General features: G+C 42.0%; 1 pseudogene; it reads right to left on the reverse strand.

The window, feature by feature from the left end:
* The window catches only part of LOC115101359 (spectrin beta chain, non-erythrocytic 1-like), a 103,303-nt pseudogene that overhangs the window by 29,276 nt on the left and 56,741 nt on the right, over window positions 1-17,286 (reverse strand).

The following is a 17,286-nucleotide window of genomic DNA, read 5'->3' on the forward strand; positions in this document are numbered from 1 at the left end:
AACCTTTTCTCGCATGAAACTGCTGAAAACCCAGATGAGATCAAGATTGACAGATGAACATTTGCATCAGTGCTTGAGACTGGCTGTAAACTAGAATGGAACCTGATATTCAACTTCTCACCAGCCAGATGCAGGCCCACAGTTCACACTGATGAACATACATAGGTAAGCTCACTTTTCTGACTTGAATGAGTCATTCTGAGCATAAACAAATATAATCATAATAAAATCTACTGGGATAAAATCCATCTTTACAACCATACTGGTAGTGAAATGTATTGTGCTGTGTAGGTGCTGTATCACTTAGTTCAGTTTCTCAACCTGCTTCTTTTGTGGTTTTCACAGGAAGTTGATGAGAGAGAGCTGCAAACAGCGGTGTCTACAAGCCTACTGGAACCTACAAAAGGATTATAAGGAAGGAACACAAGAACTTTAAGAGACTGCTCATATGTGTCAGAGAGATTCTGCTCTGACAACTGAGCTGAACTTTTATCTGTTAAGATTGTGCATGGCACGACAGAAAGTTAATGTTCCATGGCTTTTTTTTCTATGAAGAACCCAGAGAGTTATTTAGTTATTATTTATTTCCTGTTTTTTCTGTGAAGAACTCAGAGAGGGTTATTTAGTTATTATTTATTTCATTAATAGTGTTATTATTTGTTTCCTGACTTTTTTTCTGTAAAGAACCTGGAAAGGGTTATTTGGTTATGTGTGGCTTTCTGGAAAACAATAAATTTTTTAAGCTCCCCTACGATCGTCACACTTTTTCTGTTACAAACTGACACCGGCCCCCCATCAGAGAAGGGAAAAGTTATGTGGCCCTCACAGGAAAAAGTTTGGGGACCCCTGCTTTACACGGATCAGTCGTCCTGGTCCCTTTGCAGAAAAACAGCCCCAAAGCATGATGTTTCCACCCCCATGCTTCACAGTAGGTATGGTGTTCTTTGGATGCAACTCAGCATTCTTTGTCCTCCAAACACGACAAGTTGAGTTTTTACCAAAAAGTTATATTTTGGTTTCATCTGACCATATGACATTCTCCCAATCTTCTTCTGGATCATCCAAATGCTCTCTAGCAAACTTCAGACGGGCCTGGACATGTACTGGCATAAGCAGGGGGACACATCTGGCACTGCAGGATTTGAGTCCCTGGCGGCGTATTGTGTTACTGATGGTAGGCTTTGTGACTTTGGTCCCAGCTCTCTGCAGGTCATTCACTAGGTCCCCCCGTGTGGTTCTGGGATTTTTGCTCACCGTTCTTGTGATCATTTTGACCCCACGGGGTGAGATCTTGCGTGGAGCCCCAGATCGAGGGAGATTATCAGTGGTCTTGTATGTCTTCCATTTCCTAATAATTGCTCCCACAGTTGATTTCTTCAAACCAAGCTGCTTACCTATTGCAGATTCAGTCTTCCCAGCCTAGTGCAGGTCTACAATTTTGTTTCTGGTGTCCTTTGACAGCTCTTTGGTCTTGGCCATAGTGGAGTTTGGAGTGTGACTGTTTGAGGTTGTGGACAGGTGTCTTTTATACTGATAACAGGTTCAAACAGGTGCCATTAATACAGGTAACGAGTGGAGGACAGAGGAGCCTCTTAAAGAAGAAGTTACAGGTCTTTGAGAGCCAGAAATCTTGTTTGTTTGTAGGTGACCAAATACTTATTTTCCACCATAATTTGCAAATAAATAAATAAAAAATCCTACAATGTGATTTTCTGGATTTTTTTTCTTCTCATTTTGTCTGTCATAGTTGAAGTGTACCTATGATGAAAATTACAGGCCTCTCTCATCTTTTTAAGTGGGAGAACTTGCACAATTGGTGGCCGACTAAATAGTTTTTTTGCCCCACTGTATAGTGTGTGCAGAGTTGACATGTTGATATGTTCCAGTACCTTCATATCTCCCATCCAGTCCATGATGTATCTCATCTCCTCCAGCAGTCTCTGCAGGTCTCGGTGTGCGTGGAGTCTCTCCCTGCGAGCGGCTAACAGGTCCTTCAGGTACTCCCAAAGCCGCAGCACGTTGTCCCTCCTCGCCAGCACGCGACGCACGTCATGGTAGTTCTCTGCCTCCAGCTCCCTGGCCACCGCCTCCACGGCCGCCACCCGCTCCCCGTACGCCCCGATGTCCGTCTCGATGGCCTCGTGTTTACGGGTGGCGGCCTCCACCGCTCCCAGGTCAACGCCAAAGTTGTCCTGAGGGACAAGAGGACAGATTGAGGTTAGAAGTGGGAGAGGTCAGTGTGTACATTGGTCATAAATGTATATGTGATAGAAAGAGTCAATGTGTTCAAATGCATACAAGGGTATTAAATTGTCTATTAAATTGCTAAATTCACTCTCACTTCTAGAAATGAAAGTGATATCAAATTATAGTTGTAAATGCCATTAAAATGGAGATCAGCTAGCTACAGTGTGTCTGTAGTCATTTATCACTCCCCTCCACATTACTAGATAATTAGACTGGCTGGTCTGCAGTAAACATGTCTCGTCAAAATAATGTAATCACAACCATCACTTATGATTACTGATATCTCTGGTCTGTGGACACCTGGGAGACAAATATAACCACCCTCCTCCTCATTGTGAATACATTATCAGGTCTCAGCCAGGGATGTTACCTGAGAGACGAGCCGCTGGTTCTCGCTCAGCCAGGTCTCCCTCATGGCGGCCTTGCGGTCGAAGCGAGCAGCAAGCATCTCCAGCTTCTCCTGTCGAATCAGCTCGTTCCTCAGCGCCAGCTCCCGCTCGTGCTCTGCCTTCTCCAGACGCTCCCACGCCTGCAGAGCCAATCAGAACACAGCTAGTCAGAGAGGTCCCTTAATCAAACCAGGGGTGTTATTCAAGATCTTAAACACCTGCAGGGTTAACTGTTGTTTATCCAAGCTCTACTCAGGACAAGTAATGCATTTAAACAGCGAGTAACTGGAGCCCTGTGGGTGATACCTTGTTGATGTCAGAGATGAGCTTTCCCTCCCTGGGAATGTACACCTTCTGGTTGTTGGCTCTCATCTTGCTCTGAATGGTGAACAGCAGCACCTCCAGGTTGCCTTTCTCTGTGAACCTGAGGAAAACCAACACAGCCAGGTAAGATACCTAACATGGAATATGCACAGTTATGATTCCAACCTGCTAGAACATCACTCCCGTTCTTAAATTCTAAATTCCCCCCCAGCGTGTCTCCCTGTCGTACTTTGGGGGTTTCTCCGCTGTGCGGTAGGTATTGAAGGCCTGCAGCTGGTTCTGCACACCGTTTAGGGAGTTGGCCAGCTGCCGGTCATTCAGAGTCAGGATGGTCTGCTCAATCCACTGCAGCAGCTCTGAAGCCAGGCTCTCATAGTTCCCTACCAGCTGGTCAGCCTCAATGGCATAGTCCAGCACCTGGGAGGAAGGGAGGGAGAAAGAGAGGGGTTAGACAAGCTCCAAAGACAGTGACAGGAAGACATGCACGTACGCACTAACACACACACATAAAAAGTTAAACAGCCGTTGCACCCCACCTTGCCAACCCTCTTGCCCTCCACAGCCAGGGCCTTCATCTTGGAGAAGTAGTGGTAGTAGGTGGCCACATAGGTGATGATGGACTTCTCATCTGGCTGGTCAACGTTGACATCTGGAAAGAGAGACATTTGATCCTCATCTCCTCTCCACATACTACCCACACAGTCAGACACACACTGACACAAACATGCACACACACAAACTTCCAATCCCAGTCTCACACACACAAACACTGACACAAACACTGACACACACACACACACACACACACACACTCCCATCTTAACCCAGTCAATTCATCCTAAACACACATGGTGCTTGTCTCTAAATGTGCCCTGATTGATGGCCCCAGAGCGTTGCCAACCCCTCACCATGTATGGACTTCCTCTGTGATGTCAGAGGGCATCATTAAGCTCTGCCCCATGGCCAGCCTGGCCACATAGACCCTATTCTCACTTAAGTTGTAATTCATTCCAGTAATCCTCCTCCCTTCCTGCTCCCACACCCCATCCAGCTCGCCTGGTATATGACAGGAGCACTGTGTTGGTGACAACTAGCCAGAGGGCGAGGGCAGAGACCACATACAATCCCGACACTTGTCCAGTCTGAGCTCTGACCTCCCTGACTCACCTTCCGGGTCGAGGAGTTTGGTGAGGCCTAGCTTATTCTCTGCTGTGTTGAAGGCATTCTGGAGGTTATAGTGGGCGTTGGACCGCTTCAGGGTGTCAAACTCAATCACGTCCGGTCTGGACGGGGAGGGGAAAACAGGTGTTGCTTTTAATGAAAGGAATCTCATGTATAAGGCATAAAGACAGCATCCTAACCACTACATGTTGAGTTCATCAACACGTGACCATGATTTTGTACATTCTAAGATGTGTAGGCAAAGTCAACTTCAACATTGTTCCATTTATTCAGATCGACTCCATTCTAATCAGATAAGGAAAATGGCAGCGACAGAATGTACATGATTGCCTTGTAGCTCATTCAGTCCACATTTCAAACTACTCGTACTTTGAGTCTCAAGTGAGCAATATACACTAGCTGCAGGCATACATTCAAATGTGCCAGTACTTAACTGATGAGCATCATCCATGGGCCTCCATTTGTTACAGTACTTGTCATGTTAAAAATCACACTCTAGGGGTCTGAGTCCCACCGTAATGCAGTAGGAGTCACCAGCAGAGGGCAGTGGTGAGTCACCCGGCATGGCCTTGCATGCAAAACGAGTTGGTTTTATTCGTTATCTAGGTCAACTAACTCCTATTTTATTTTCATCCATTTATGGGGATACAGACCCCCCCCCCGTCAACAGGCCTATTCCTCAACGGCACTGCAAGGACAACAGGCCAAGGTACTGGACATCTAGTCACGGACAGAATAAATATATCACTTCACACGGACAGAGTGCCAGGTGAAGGACAATGTCAGGGCCTACAGTTAACATGAGTGACTAACTTATTTCATAGTGTGACAGGCAACATGGACAAAGGGGGAAGGTAATTGACCTGTGTTTGTGCACGATGGCGTTGAACGCCAAGCCATCTCTCCAGCTGGTGGTAAAGTTGTGAACGTTGACGTTGGGGTACCTGCAGAGTCAAGGTAATAGCTCATTAATCATCAACTCCGTACCCAGGCTCTTTTGGTGTCGACCAACACTGGAAATTATTAAAATAACTCATCATTTCACATATCTTCATCATACAGTCACATTACTGGACACATCCTAGAATCTCTCCCTCTCTCCCTTCTCACCCAGCGGTCTTCATCTGGCACCAGAGCAGCAGAGCCTCCTTGGCTGACTTCCTCTCCTTGTTACCCTCAGTCTCCACACTGATATCCTGGATCTGTTAAGCAGAGCACCCTCTCAGTCAGACACACTGCCTACATATATATTTTTTTGACTCTCTCTCTCTCTCTTTCTCATTAAGACCTCACTGAAATCATCGGTCTTACATACAGCTCTTTGTTAAGTTTGATGATGAAGCACATCCGTCTAACAGGAGAATATGTCATTGTCATGAAAAGAAGATGAGGGGAAAAAAGAACACTGAAATCTAGTTAGAATATTAACATTCTCTGAAACCAAAGTGGCCTCAGAAAACCACGGAACAGAGGTAATTGCTTCCATTCCCATTAGTTTTGAACTAGGCAGGGTGGGGTTGACCCAGGTGAGGGTGGTGAACGGGACACAAGTGGGCTGGGATGTGTAATATTCACTTGCGCCATCTACTCTCTAGGAAGGCCCATAGAAAGGCATTGCACAGAACATTACAAGGAGTCACACGGTACCTGGAAGCGGAGGATGATGGTCCAGATGAGACCCAGGGTGAGGCGGTGGTTCCCGTCCACGATGTCGTGGGAGCCCATGTTCTCCAGGTGGACCTTCTGCTCCTTGAGGAACTGCAGGGCCTTGTCCACGTTCTCCAGGCAGTGGATACGCATACGCCCCTTAGTGGGCTTCGGCTGGACAGAGACAAGAGAAAGAAGGGGGAGAGAAGCAGGAGAGAAGGGGGAAATTCAGGATGGTGTGAGAGAGTGATGGAAAGTGACATGAAAAACAGAGAGGGAGAGGAAGAGGGTATGAGAATGAAAATAGATTTCATGTTAAGCAGAATGGAGCACAGCGAGGGAAAAACAACGAGAGAGGACAAGAGAATACAGGAATGAGAGAGGGTTAGTTCAGGACAAACAAGGTGAGCCATGAGTGATCGGTCAGGGTTAAGGTTAGGGTCAGGGTTAGGAGGACAGATAGAGGTATTCTGAGATACTGACCAGCTGTTCTCCTGACAGCACCTCCAGCAGGCGGATGAGCATGCGTCCATCTCTCAGGTCAGTGTACAGGTCCCCGATGCGGCACGTCACACGGCCCAGGTGTGAGTTCACCCACTTAGTAAAGGTCTTCTTCTGCACTGCTTCACGCTCATCTGGAGAGGAGAGGAGGGCAGGTTGATGTTAAACCAATCATCTGGAGAGCAGAGGAGGGCAGGTTGATGTTAAACCAATCATCTGGAGAGCAGAAGAGGGCGGGTTGATGTTAAACCAATCATCTGGAGAGCAGAGGAGGGCGGGTTGATGTTAAACCAATCATCTGGAGAGCAGAAGAGGGCGGGTTGATGTTAAACCAATCATCTGGAGAGCAGAAGAGGGCGGGTTGATGTTAAACCAATCATCTGGAGAGCAGAGGAGGGCGGGTTGATGCGAGGGTAAACCAAATCAGAAACCAGCTCATAGGGACTGGCAGGCAGGTGTGAAGTCATTCATTGCTTTGTAATAACCTATTCCATGTTCAATAATCCAATACTGTCAGCAAAATAAATATTTTGAGGGGATGCAATTTTGTTGGAGAAAAACACTTATGTAGTCTTATACAGCCATTAAAAATGCCTGAATCACCCCTCAGACTGAGACGGATGCCAGTGAATCATGGGGACCTGAGCTCCGCTACGCAGCACTTCATTTCACAGATGAGCTACGCCATTAGGTCGTTGGGATTACTGCGTTGACAGACAGCGTAGTAGAGAGTTCTTTAGGCCTCTAACTGAACCTAAGTGACTGGGCTGCTGACGGGGCGTTCGTCAGTCGCCTGGGACTACACCATCTGAATAGAAGACCAGTCTTGAATAGCCAAGCTAACGGTTCACAATGACGCTAACCCACACATAAGTGAAAGACCGAGAAAATCAATGATGCAATATTGCAGGAACGAGCACAGAATTGTGTTGGGTCTGAAGAGAATAGTTCCCTACAATGTTACAGGAAGATAAAGGGGACACAATGAATTAAACAGTAGCAGAGGCAGCACATACATATGCAGCAGAGTAAGATGCTAAACATGCCTCCAAACAAGGTGACCTCAATTCTAGGTCTGTGTGAGTAAGATCTAGGGCAAAATATAGCATTACAGTCTAGTAGCTAGAGGCTCACACATCAGAAATGAACTGTGAAAATAAACTACAATTGTATTACAATGCAATTCAAATCAGATGAGCTATGAGGTAAGAAAGCAGTGAGGTAAAAGAGCAGATCATTTGTGAAACTGTGTGATGCTAACTGTATTAAAGATTAGAGCATCTCCAAATCCTATCAGAAAAAGGTCATGGCTTCACAATCTTAAAATTCCTGGTGGGCTTCCCGCTATCTCTAAGACATAGTGAAATGGTTCTCCATGTGAGAGAGAATTAGTGTGCGTGAGATACATGGAACTCCTGGTGAGATGTGCCATGTGACACAGACAGGCCTCTGTGATGGACAGGTGCAATAGGTCATGCTCTGTTGGAAAGAAACACCGCTATTTAGTAGCTGTACTGTGACATATAGTTGAAGTCGGAAGGTCACATACACCTTAGCCAAATACATTTAAACTCAGTTATTCACACTTCCTGACATTTAGTCCCAGTAAAAATTCCCTGTTTTAGGTCAGTTAGGATCACCACTTTATTAAGAATGTGAAATGTCAGAATAATAGTATTATTTATTTCAGCTTTCATTTCTTTCATCACATTCCCAGTGGGTCAGAAGCTTACATACACTCAATTAGTATTTGGTAGTATTGCCTTTAAATTGTTGAACTTGGGTCAAAAGTTTCAGATAGCCTTCCACAAGCTTCCCACAATAAGTTGGGTGAATTTTGGCCCATTCCTCCTGACAGAGTTTGTGTAACTGAGTCAGGTTTGTAGGCCTCCTTGCTCGCACATGCTTTTTCAGTTCTGCCCACACATTTTCTATGGGATTGAGGTCAGGGCTTTGTGATGGCCACTCCAATACCTTGAGATTGTTGTCCTTAAGCCATTTTGCCACAACTTTGGAGGTTTGCTTGGGGTCATTGTCCATTTGGAAGACCCATTTTCTACCAAGCTTTAACTTCCTGACTGATGTCTTGAGATGTTGCTTCAATATATCCACATAATTTTCCAACCTCATGATGCCATCTATTTGGTGAAGTGCACCAGTCCCTCCTGCAGCAAAGCACCCCCACAACATGATGTTGCCACCGCCATGCTTCACGGTTGGGATGGTGTTCTTCGGCTTGCAAGCCTCCGCTTTTTTCCTCTAAACATAACGATGGTCATTATGGCCAAACAGTTCTATTTTTGTTCTGTCAGACCAGAGGACATTTCTCCAAAAAGTACAATCTTTGTCCCCATGTGCAGTTGCAAACCGTAGTCTGACTTTTTTTCTGGCAGTTTTAGAGCAGTGGCTTCTTCCTTGCTGAGCTGCCTTTCAGGATATGTCGATATCAAACTTGTTTTACTGTGGATATAGATACTTTTGTATCCGTTTCCTCCAGCATCTTCACAAGGTCCTTTGCTGTTGTTCTGGGATGTTGTTCTTTTCGCACCGAAGTATGTTCATCTCTAGAACACGACTCTAAACTAAGTGTATGTAAACTTCCGACTTCAACTGTAGCCTTCAGCATGAGGACTGTAGCCTATGTTACTTGTGAAGGAGGTATAGGCTATGTCTGACAGAATCTCTCTCCCCAGGGCAGAGTCGTGTCACATAGTGACTTAGGATAAATGACCAGGACCAGTCCCATCTGGACTGACGCTACCCTGCAGTCTCAGGCCTGGAGCAAGAGGTCAATTAGGCCGAGCCGTGCCCCACCTCAGTCCAGCTTAACAGTAGTGATGGGGGGGGGGGATCAATAGTTACATATCGGGATATTATCTTTGACGATATGTTGTATCGGTGACAATATCACAATATTATTTTTGCACTAGTTAGCAGTACCTGCACTAAAACTCCATTTTAAATAGAGAGACAATTAGTTTTCAGCATTTCTATTTCCATGACTGATCAAAACTCTCATGGCTCACTCTGCAGCAGACATATGGGGAACAATATGTTTGGAACATTGAAACAAAATCACAGTATCGAATCACAATACATGTAGAATCACAATACATATAGAATCACAATACATATAGAATCACAATACATATAGAATCACAATACATGTAGAATCACAATACATATAGAATCACAATACATGTAGAATCACAATACATGTAGAATCACAATACATATAGAATCACAATACATATAGAATCACAATACATATAGAATCACAATACATATAGAATCACAATACATATAGAATCACAATACATATAGAATCACAATACATGTAGAATCACAATACATATAGAATCACAATACATGTAGAATCACAATACATATAGAATCACAATACATATAGAATCACAATACATGTAGAATCACAATACATATAGAATCACAATACATATAGAATCACAATACATGTAGAATCACAATACATATAGAATCACAATACATATAGAATCACAATACATATAGAATCACAATACATGTAGAATCACAATACATATAGAATCACAATACATGTAGAATCACAATACATGTAGAATCACAATACATATAGAATCACAATACATATAGAATCACAATACATGTAGAATCACAATACATATAGAATCACAATACATGTAGAATCACAATACATATAGAATCACAATACATGTAGAATCACAATACATATAGAATCACAATACATGTAGAATCACAATACATGTAGAATCACAATACATATAGAATCACAATACATGTAGAATCACAATACATGTAGAATCACAATACATATAGAATCGTGAGAATCACAATACATGTAGAATCACAATACATATAGAATCGTGAGAATCACAATACATGTAGAATCACAATACATATAGAATCGTGAGAATCACAATACATATAGAATCGTGAGAATCACAATACATGTAGAATCACAATACATGTAGAATCACAATACATATAGAATCGTGAGAATCACAATACATAATCGGCACCTAAGTATAGTGATAATATTGTATCGTGACATCCCTGGCAATTCCCAGCCCTAGCTAACAGCTCGCATGCTGGGGCAGGGGACAGAGACAGGCGGCACCCCACCCGGTGCCCTGCCCGATGACAGGGCCGGGGAGCAGCTGGCTGGGTGGCAGAGTGGTGGTAATCCTGAGGTGATTTATGGCAGTACTTGAAGGATTAGGGGGGCCACTTTACAAGGTTTAAAAAAGCCCATTCTCCATGCTGAGGATCCTTTCAATCAAACACTAATGGGTTTGTTCAGGAGGAGAGAGAGGTAGAGGGGGGAGACAGTGACGGGCAGGGAGCCAGGTCAGACAGGCAGGCGGTCAGGCAGAGAGGTCTCAGAGGTCTGGAGAGGGCCCGCGGCAGCTCACTCAGAGATCACCTCCTGCAGACTTCCCAGCTCTCTTTGGGTGACACTAGGAGGCATGTGGAGGAATAGTATTGGTGTGCATCCCTTGCTTTAACATGGGTGTAACCTATCAGGGAAGGAGGGTTTTCAACTTCAAACACTCCACAGTGCATTCCAAAAGTAGTCAGACCCCTTGAATTTTTTCACATTTTGTTACGTTACAGCCTTTTTCAAAAACGGATTCAATTGTGTTTTTTTAATCGTCAATCTACACACAAAACCCCATAATGACGAAGCAAAAACAGATTTTTAGACATTTGTGCAGATATATTAAAAATAAACAACTGAAATAATACATTTACATAAGTATTCAGACCCTTTACTCAGTACTTTGTTGAAGCCCCTTTGGCAGTGATTACAGCCGTCTTCTTGGGGAGTTTCTCCCATTCTTCTCTGCAGATCCTCTCAAGCTCTGTCAGGTTGCTGGTCATTGTCTTGTTGGAGGGCGAACCTTCGCCCCAGTCTGATGTCCTAAGCAGGTTTTCATCAAGGATCTCTCTGTACTTTGCTCCGCTCATCTTTCTCTCGATCCTGACTAGTCTCCCAGTTAATGCAGCTGAAAAACATCCCCACAGCATGATGCCGCCACCACCATGCTTCACTGCAGGGATGGAGCCAGGTTTCCTCCAGATTTGCCAAAGAGTTCAAATTTGGGTTCATCAGACGAGAGAATATTGTTTCTCATTGTCTGATAGTCTTTGGGTGCCATTTGGCAAACTCCAAGCAGGCTGTCATGTGCCTTTTACTGAGGAGTGGCTTCTGTCTGGCCACTGTACCATAAAGGCCTGATTGAAGGAGTGCTGCAGAGATGGTTGTCCTTCTGGGAAGATTCTCCCATCTCAACAGAGGAACTCTGAAGCTCTGTTAGAGTGACCATCCGGTTCTTGGTCACCTCCAATGCCCTTCGCCCTTGATTGCTCAGTTTGGCCAGGACAGCTCTAGGAATCGTCTTGGTGGTTCCAAACTTCTTCCATTTAGATGGAGGCCACTGTTCTCGGGGACCCTAAATGCTGCAGATATTTTTGGATACCCTTCCCCAGATCTGTGCCTCAACACAATCCTGTCTCGGAGCTCTGCGGAAAATTCCTTTGACCTCATGACTTGGTTTGTGCTCTGACATGCACTGTCAACTATGGGACCTTTATATATACATTTTATTTATTTAACTAGGCAAGTCAAATCAGAACTAATTCTTATTTACAAATGATGGCCTAACAGAAGGCAAAAGGTCCCCTGTGGGGATGGGGGCTGGGATTTTGTCATTTCTTTTAAAATACAGTTGAAGTCAGAAGTTTACATACACTTAGGTTGGAGTCATTAAAACTCGTTTTTCAACCACTCCACAAATGTCTTGTTAAGAAACTATAGTCTTGGCAAGTCGGTTAAGACATCTACTTTGTGCATGACACAAGTAATTTGTCCAACAATTGTTTACAGACAGATTATTTCACTTATAATTCACTGTATCACAATTCTAGCGGGTCAGAAGTTTACATGCACTAAGTTGACTGTGCCTTTAAACAGCTTGGAATATTCCAGATAAGGATGTCATGGCTTTAGAAGCTTCTGACAGGCTAATTGACATCATTTTGAGTCAATTGGAGGTGTACCTGTGGATGTATTTCAAAGCCTACCTTCAAACTCAGTGCCTCTTTGCTTGACATCATGGGAAAATCAAAAGAAATCAGCCAAGACCTCAGAAAAAAATTGTAGACCGCCACAAGTCTGGTTCATCCTTGGGAGCAATTTCCAAACACCTGAAGGTACCACGTTCATCTGTACAAACAATAGTACGCACGTATAAACACCATGGGACCAGCTGTCATACCACTCAGGAAGGAGACGCGTTCTGTCTCCTAGAGATGAACGTACTTTGGTGTGAAAAGTGCAAATCAATCCCAGAACAACAGAAAAAGGACCTTGTGAAGATGCTGGAGGAAACAGGTACAAAAGTATCTATATCCACAGTAAAACGAGTTTGATATCGACATATCCTGAAAGGCAGCTCAGCAAAGAAGAAGCCACTGCTCCAAAACTGCCAGAAAAAAATATATATTTTTGGAGAAATGTCCTCTGGTCTGATGAAATAAAAATAGGACTGTTTGGCCATAAGGCAGGCTTGCAAGCCGAAGAAGACCATCCCAACCCGTGAAGCACGGGGGCTGCTTTGCTGCAGGAGGGACTGGTGCACTTCACAAAATAGATGGCATCATGAGGGAAGAACATGATGTGGATATATTGAAGCAACATCTCAAGACATCAGTTAAAGCTTGGTTGCAAATGGGTCTACCAAATGGACAATGAGCCCAAGCATACTTCCAAAGTTGTGGCAAAATGGCTTAAGGACAAAAAAGTCAAGGTATTGGAGTGGCCATCACAAAGCCCTGACCTCAATCCCATAGACAATTTGTGGGCAGAACTGAAAAAGCATGTACGAGCAAGGAGGCCTACAAACCTGACTCAGTTACACCAGCTCTGTCAGGAGGAATGGGCCAAAATTCACCCAACTTATTGTGGGAAGCTTGTGGAAGGCTACCCAAAACGTTTGACCCAAGTTAAACAATTTAAAGGCAATGCTACCAAATACTAATTGAGTGTATGTAAGCTTCTGACCCACTGGGAATGTGATGAAAGAAATGAAAGTTGAATACTATTCTGATATTTCACATTCTTAAAATAAAGTGCTGATCCTAACTGAAATAAAACAGGGAAATTTTACTAGGATTAAATGTCAGGAATTGTGAAAAACTGAGTTTAAATGTATTTGGCTAAGGTGTATGTAAACTTCTGACTTCAACTGTATAGGACAAAACACACATCACGATTAGAGACACCACAACACTACATAAAGAGAGACCTAAAGACAACAACATTTCATGGCAGCAACACAGCATGGTAGCAACACAACATGACAACAACATGTTTGGCAGCAGCACAACATGGTAGCAGCACAAAACATGGTACAAACATTACTGGGCACAGACAACAGCACAAAGGGTAATAAGGTAGACAACAATATAGACAGGTGTGTGCCTTTCCAAATCATGTCCAATCAATTGAATTTACCACAGGTGGACTCCAATCAAGTTGTAGAAACATCTCAAGGATGATCAATGGAAACAGGATGCACCTGAGCTCAATTTTGAGTCTCATAGCAAAATGTCTGAACACTTATGTAAATAAGGTATTTCTGTTTATTTTTTATATATTTGTAAAAAAAATAAAAAAGTTGTTGCTTTGTCATTATTGGGTATTGTATGTAGATTAAAGAGGATTTAAAAATATATATTTTAGAATAAGCCTGTAACATAATAATGTGGAAAAAGTCGAGGGTTCTGAATACTTTCGAATGTATTGTATAATAGTATAAACTCAGAATACCTCTTCCATAATGCAACATTGTGTACAGTATAAGAATAACTACTCATAGCGTGGAACAACTCTACTCATAGCATGTAACAACTACTCATAGCGTGTAATAACTACTCATAGCATGTAATAACTACTCATAGCGTGGAACAACTACTCATAGCATGTAATAACTACTCATAGCATGTAATAACTACTCATAGCATGGAACAACTACTCATAGCATGTAATAACTACTCATAGCATGTAATAACTCTACTCATAGCATGTAATAACTAATCATAGCATGTAATAACTACTCATAGCATGTAATAACTACTCATAGCATGTAATAACTACTCATAGCGTGGAACAACTACACATAGTATGTAACAACTACACATAGCATGTAACAACTACACATAGCATGGAATAACTACACATAGCGTGTAATAACTACTCATAGCATGGAACAACTCTACTCATAGCATGTAATAACTACTCATAGCATGTAATAACTACTCATAGCATGTAATAACTACTCATAGCGTGGAACAACTACTCATAGCATGTAATAACTACTCATAGCATGTAATAACTACTCATAGCATGTAATAACTACTCATAGCATGGAACAACTACTCATAGCATGTAATAACTACTCATAGCATGGAACAACTCTACTCATAGCATGTAATAACTACTCATAGCATGGAACAACTCTAATCATAGCATGTAATAACTAATCATAGCATGTAATAACTACTCATAGCATGTAATAACTACTCATAGCATGTAATAACTACTCATAGCGTGGAACAACTCTACTCATAGCATGTAATAACTACTCATAGCATGGAACAACTCTAATCATAGCATGTAATAACTAATCATAGCATGTAATAACTACTCATAGCATGTAATAACTACTCATAGCATGTAATAACTACTCATAGCATGGAACAACTCTACTCATAGCATGTAATAACTACTCATAGCATGGAACAACTCTAATCATAGCATGTAATAACTAATCATAGCATGTAATAACTACTCATAGCATGTAATAACTACTCATAGCATGTAATAACTACTCATAGCGTGGAACAACTCTACTCATAGCGTGGAACAACTACACATAGCATGTAACAACTACACATAGCATGTAACAACTACACATAGCATGGAATAACTACACATAGTGTGTAATAACTACTCATAGCATGGAATAACTACACATAGCGTGGAACTACTCATAGCATGGGTTCCATGCTATGAGTAGTTATTATAGTACTCATAGCATGTAATAGCTAATCATAGTATGGAACAACTACTCATAGCATGGAACAACTACTCATAGCTTGGAACAACTACTCATAGCATGGAACAACTACTCATAGCTTGGAACAACTACTCATAGCTTGGAACAACTACTCATAGCTTGGAACCCATACTATGAGTAGTTCCACGCTATGTGTAGTTATATAAAAAGGTACCTTAAAGGTCAAATAAAAATAAATCAAAAATAGCATGGAACAACTACTCATAGCATGTAATAACTAATCATAGCATGTAATAACTTCTCATTTACATTACATTTAAGTCATTTAGCAGACGCTCTTATCCAGAGCGACTTACAAATTGGTGCTTTCACCTTATGACATCCAGTGGAACAGCCACTTTACAATAGTGCATCTAGGTCTTTTAAGGGGGAGAAGGATTACTTTATCCTATCCTAGGTATTCCTTAAAGAGGTGGGGTTTCAGGTGTCTCCGGAAGGTGGTGATTGACTCCGCTGTCCTGGCTGTGAGGGAGTTTGTTCCACCATTGGGGGGCCAGAGCAGCGAACAGTTTTGACTGGGCTGAGCGGGAACTGTACTTCCCCTAAGTAATTTTCAATTACTTATTTCAAATGCTATTTCTAAATACCTGGGTAAATGCTTTGGAGTGTATCTGAGTATTTTCAAATACTTTCCAATTGCATTTCCAAATATATTAAAAAAATATTAAACTAGTTGTCTTTTCAAACAACAAATATCTAAATTACAAATGTAAAACCTTAAATAGTATTTGAACCCAGGTCTGGTATACACTAGCACAGACAGAGAGACACACACACTCTCACCTTGAGCATGTAATAACTAATCATAGCATGTAATAACTACTCATAGCATGTAATAACTAATCATAGCATGTAATAACTAATCATAGCATGTAATAACTTCTCATAGCATGTAATAACTAATCATAGCATGTAATAACTAATCATAGCATGTAATAACTACTCATAGCATGTAATAACTAATCATAGCATGTAATAACTACTCATAGCATGTAATAACTACTCATAGCATGTAATAACTTCTCATAGCATGTAATAACTAATCATAGCATGTAATAACTTCTCATAGCATGTAATAACTAATCATAGCATGTAATAACTTCTCATAGCATGTAATAACTAATCATAGCATGTAATAACTACTCATAGCATGTAATAACTTCTCATAGCATGTAATAACTAATCATAGCATGTAATAACTACTCATAGCATGTAATAACTACTCATAGCATGTAATAACTAATCATAGCATGTAATAACTACTCATAGCATGTAATAACTAATCATAGCATGTAATAACTTCTCATAAGTGTCATCTTATCCAATCACAAATTGTGTATGAAAAATGATTTAATCAATTTTAGAATAAGGCTGTAACTTAACAATATGTGGAAAAGGTGAAGGGGTCTGAATACTTTCCCAAGGCACTGTATATATTTTTCATCAAAGACCAACTCAGAGATTGGCTGTGGCAGGTGTTTTATTTGAAGTGTGGGGTCTGGGAGGAGCCCTTCATAATGAGTTAGGCTCGGCTAACTATGTTAACTCTATACACATCTTCTTGTTGCAGGGTCTCTACTGCTAGACCAGAACAGACAACACACAAACTCACACCAGACAAGTCCACACATCCCAAACGTTTATTTTAAACTATGTTACAGTAGCGCTATATAGTCATTGTGTATGATGCCCGAAGGCTCTATTGTGGAGCATATAAGCTCCTTGCAGGCCTTCGCAAACTATTGTTGTAAAGCAGGATTGCTTGGAATGAGATGGACTGAGGTTAGTTGTTATCAGACCAGATACAGAAATGCACAGAAGATAATGGAGGACCATTA

This window comes from Oncorhynchus nerka, linkage group LG19 (assembly GCF_034236695.1).
Source record: "Oncorhynchus nerka isolate Pitt River linkage group LG19, Oner_Uvic_2.0, whole genome shotgun sequence".
NCBI classification, from domain to species: Eukaryota; Metazoa; Chordata; class Actinopteri; order Salmoniformes; family Salmonidae; genus Oncorhynchus; species Oncorhynchus nerka.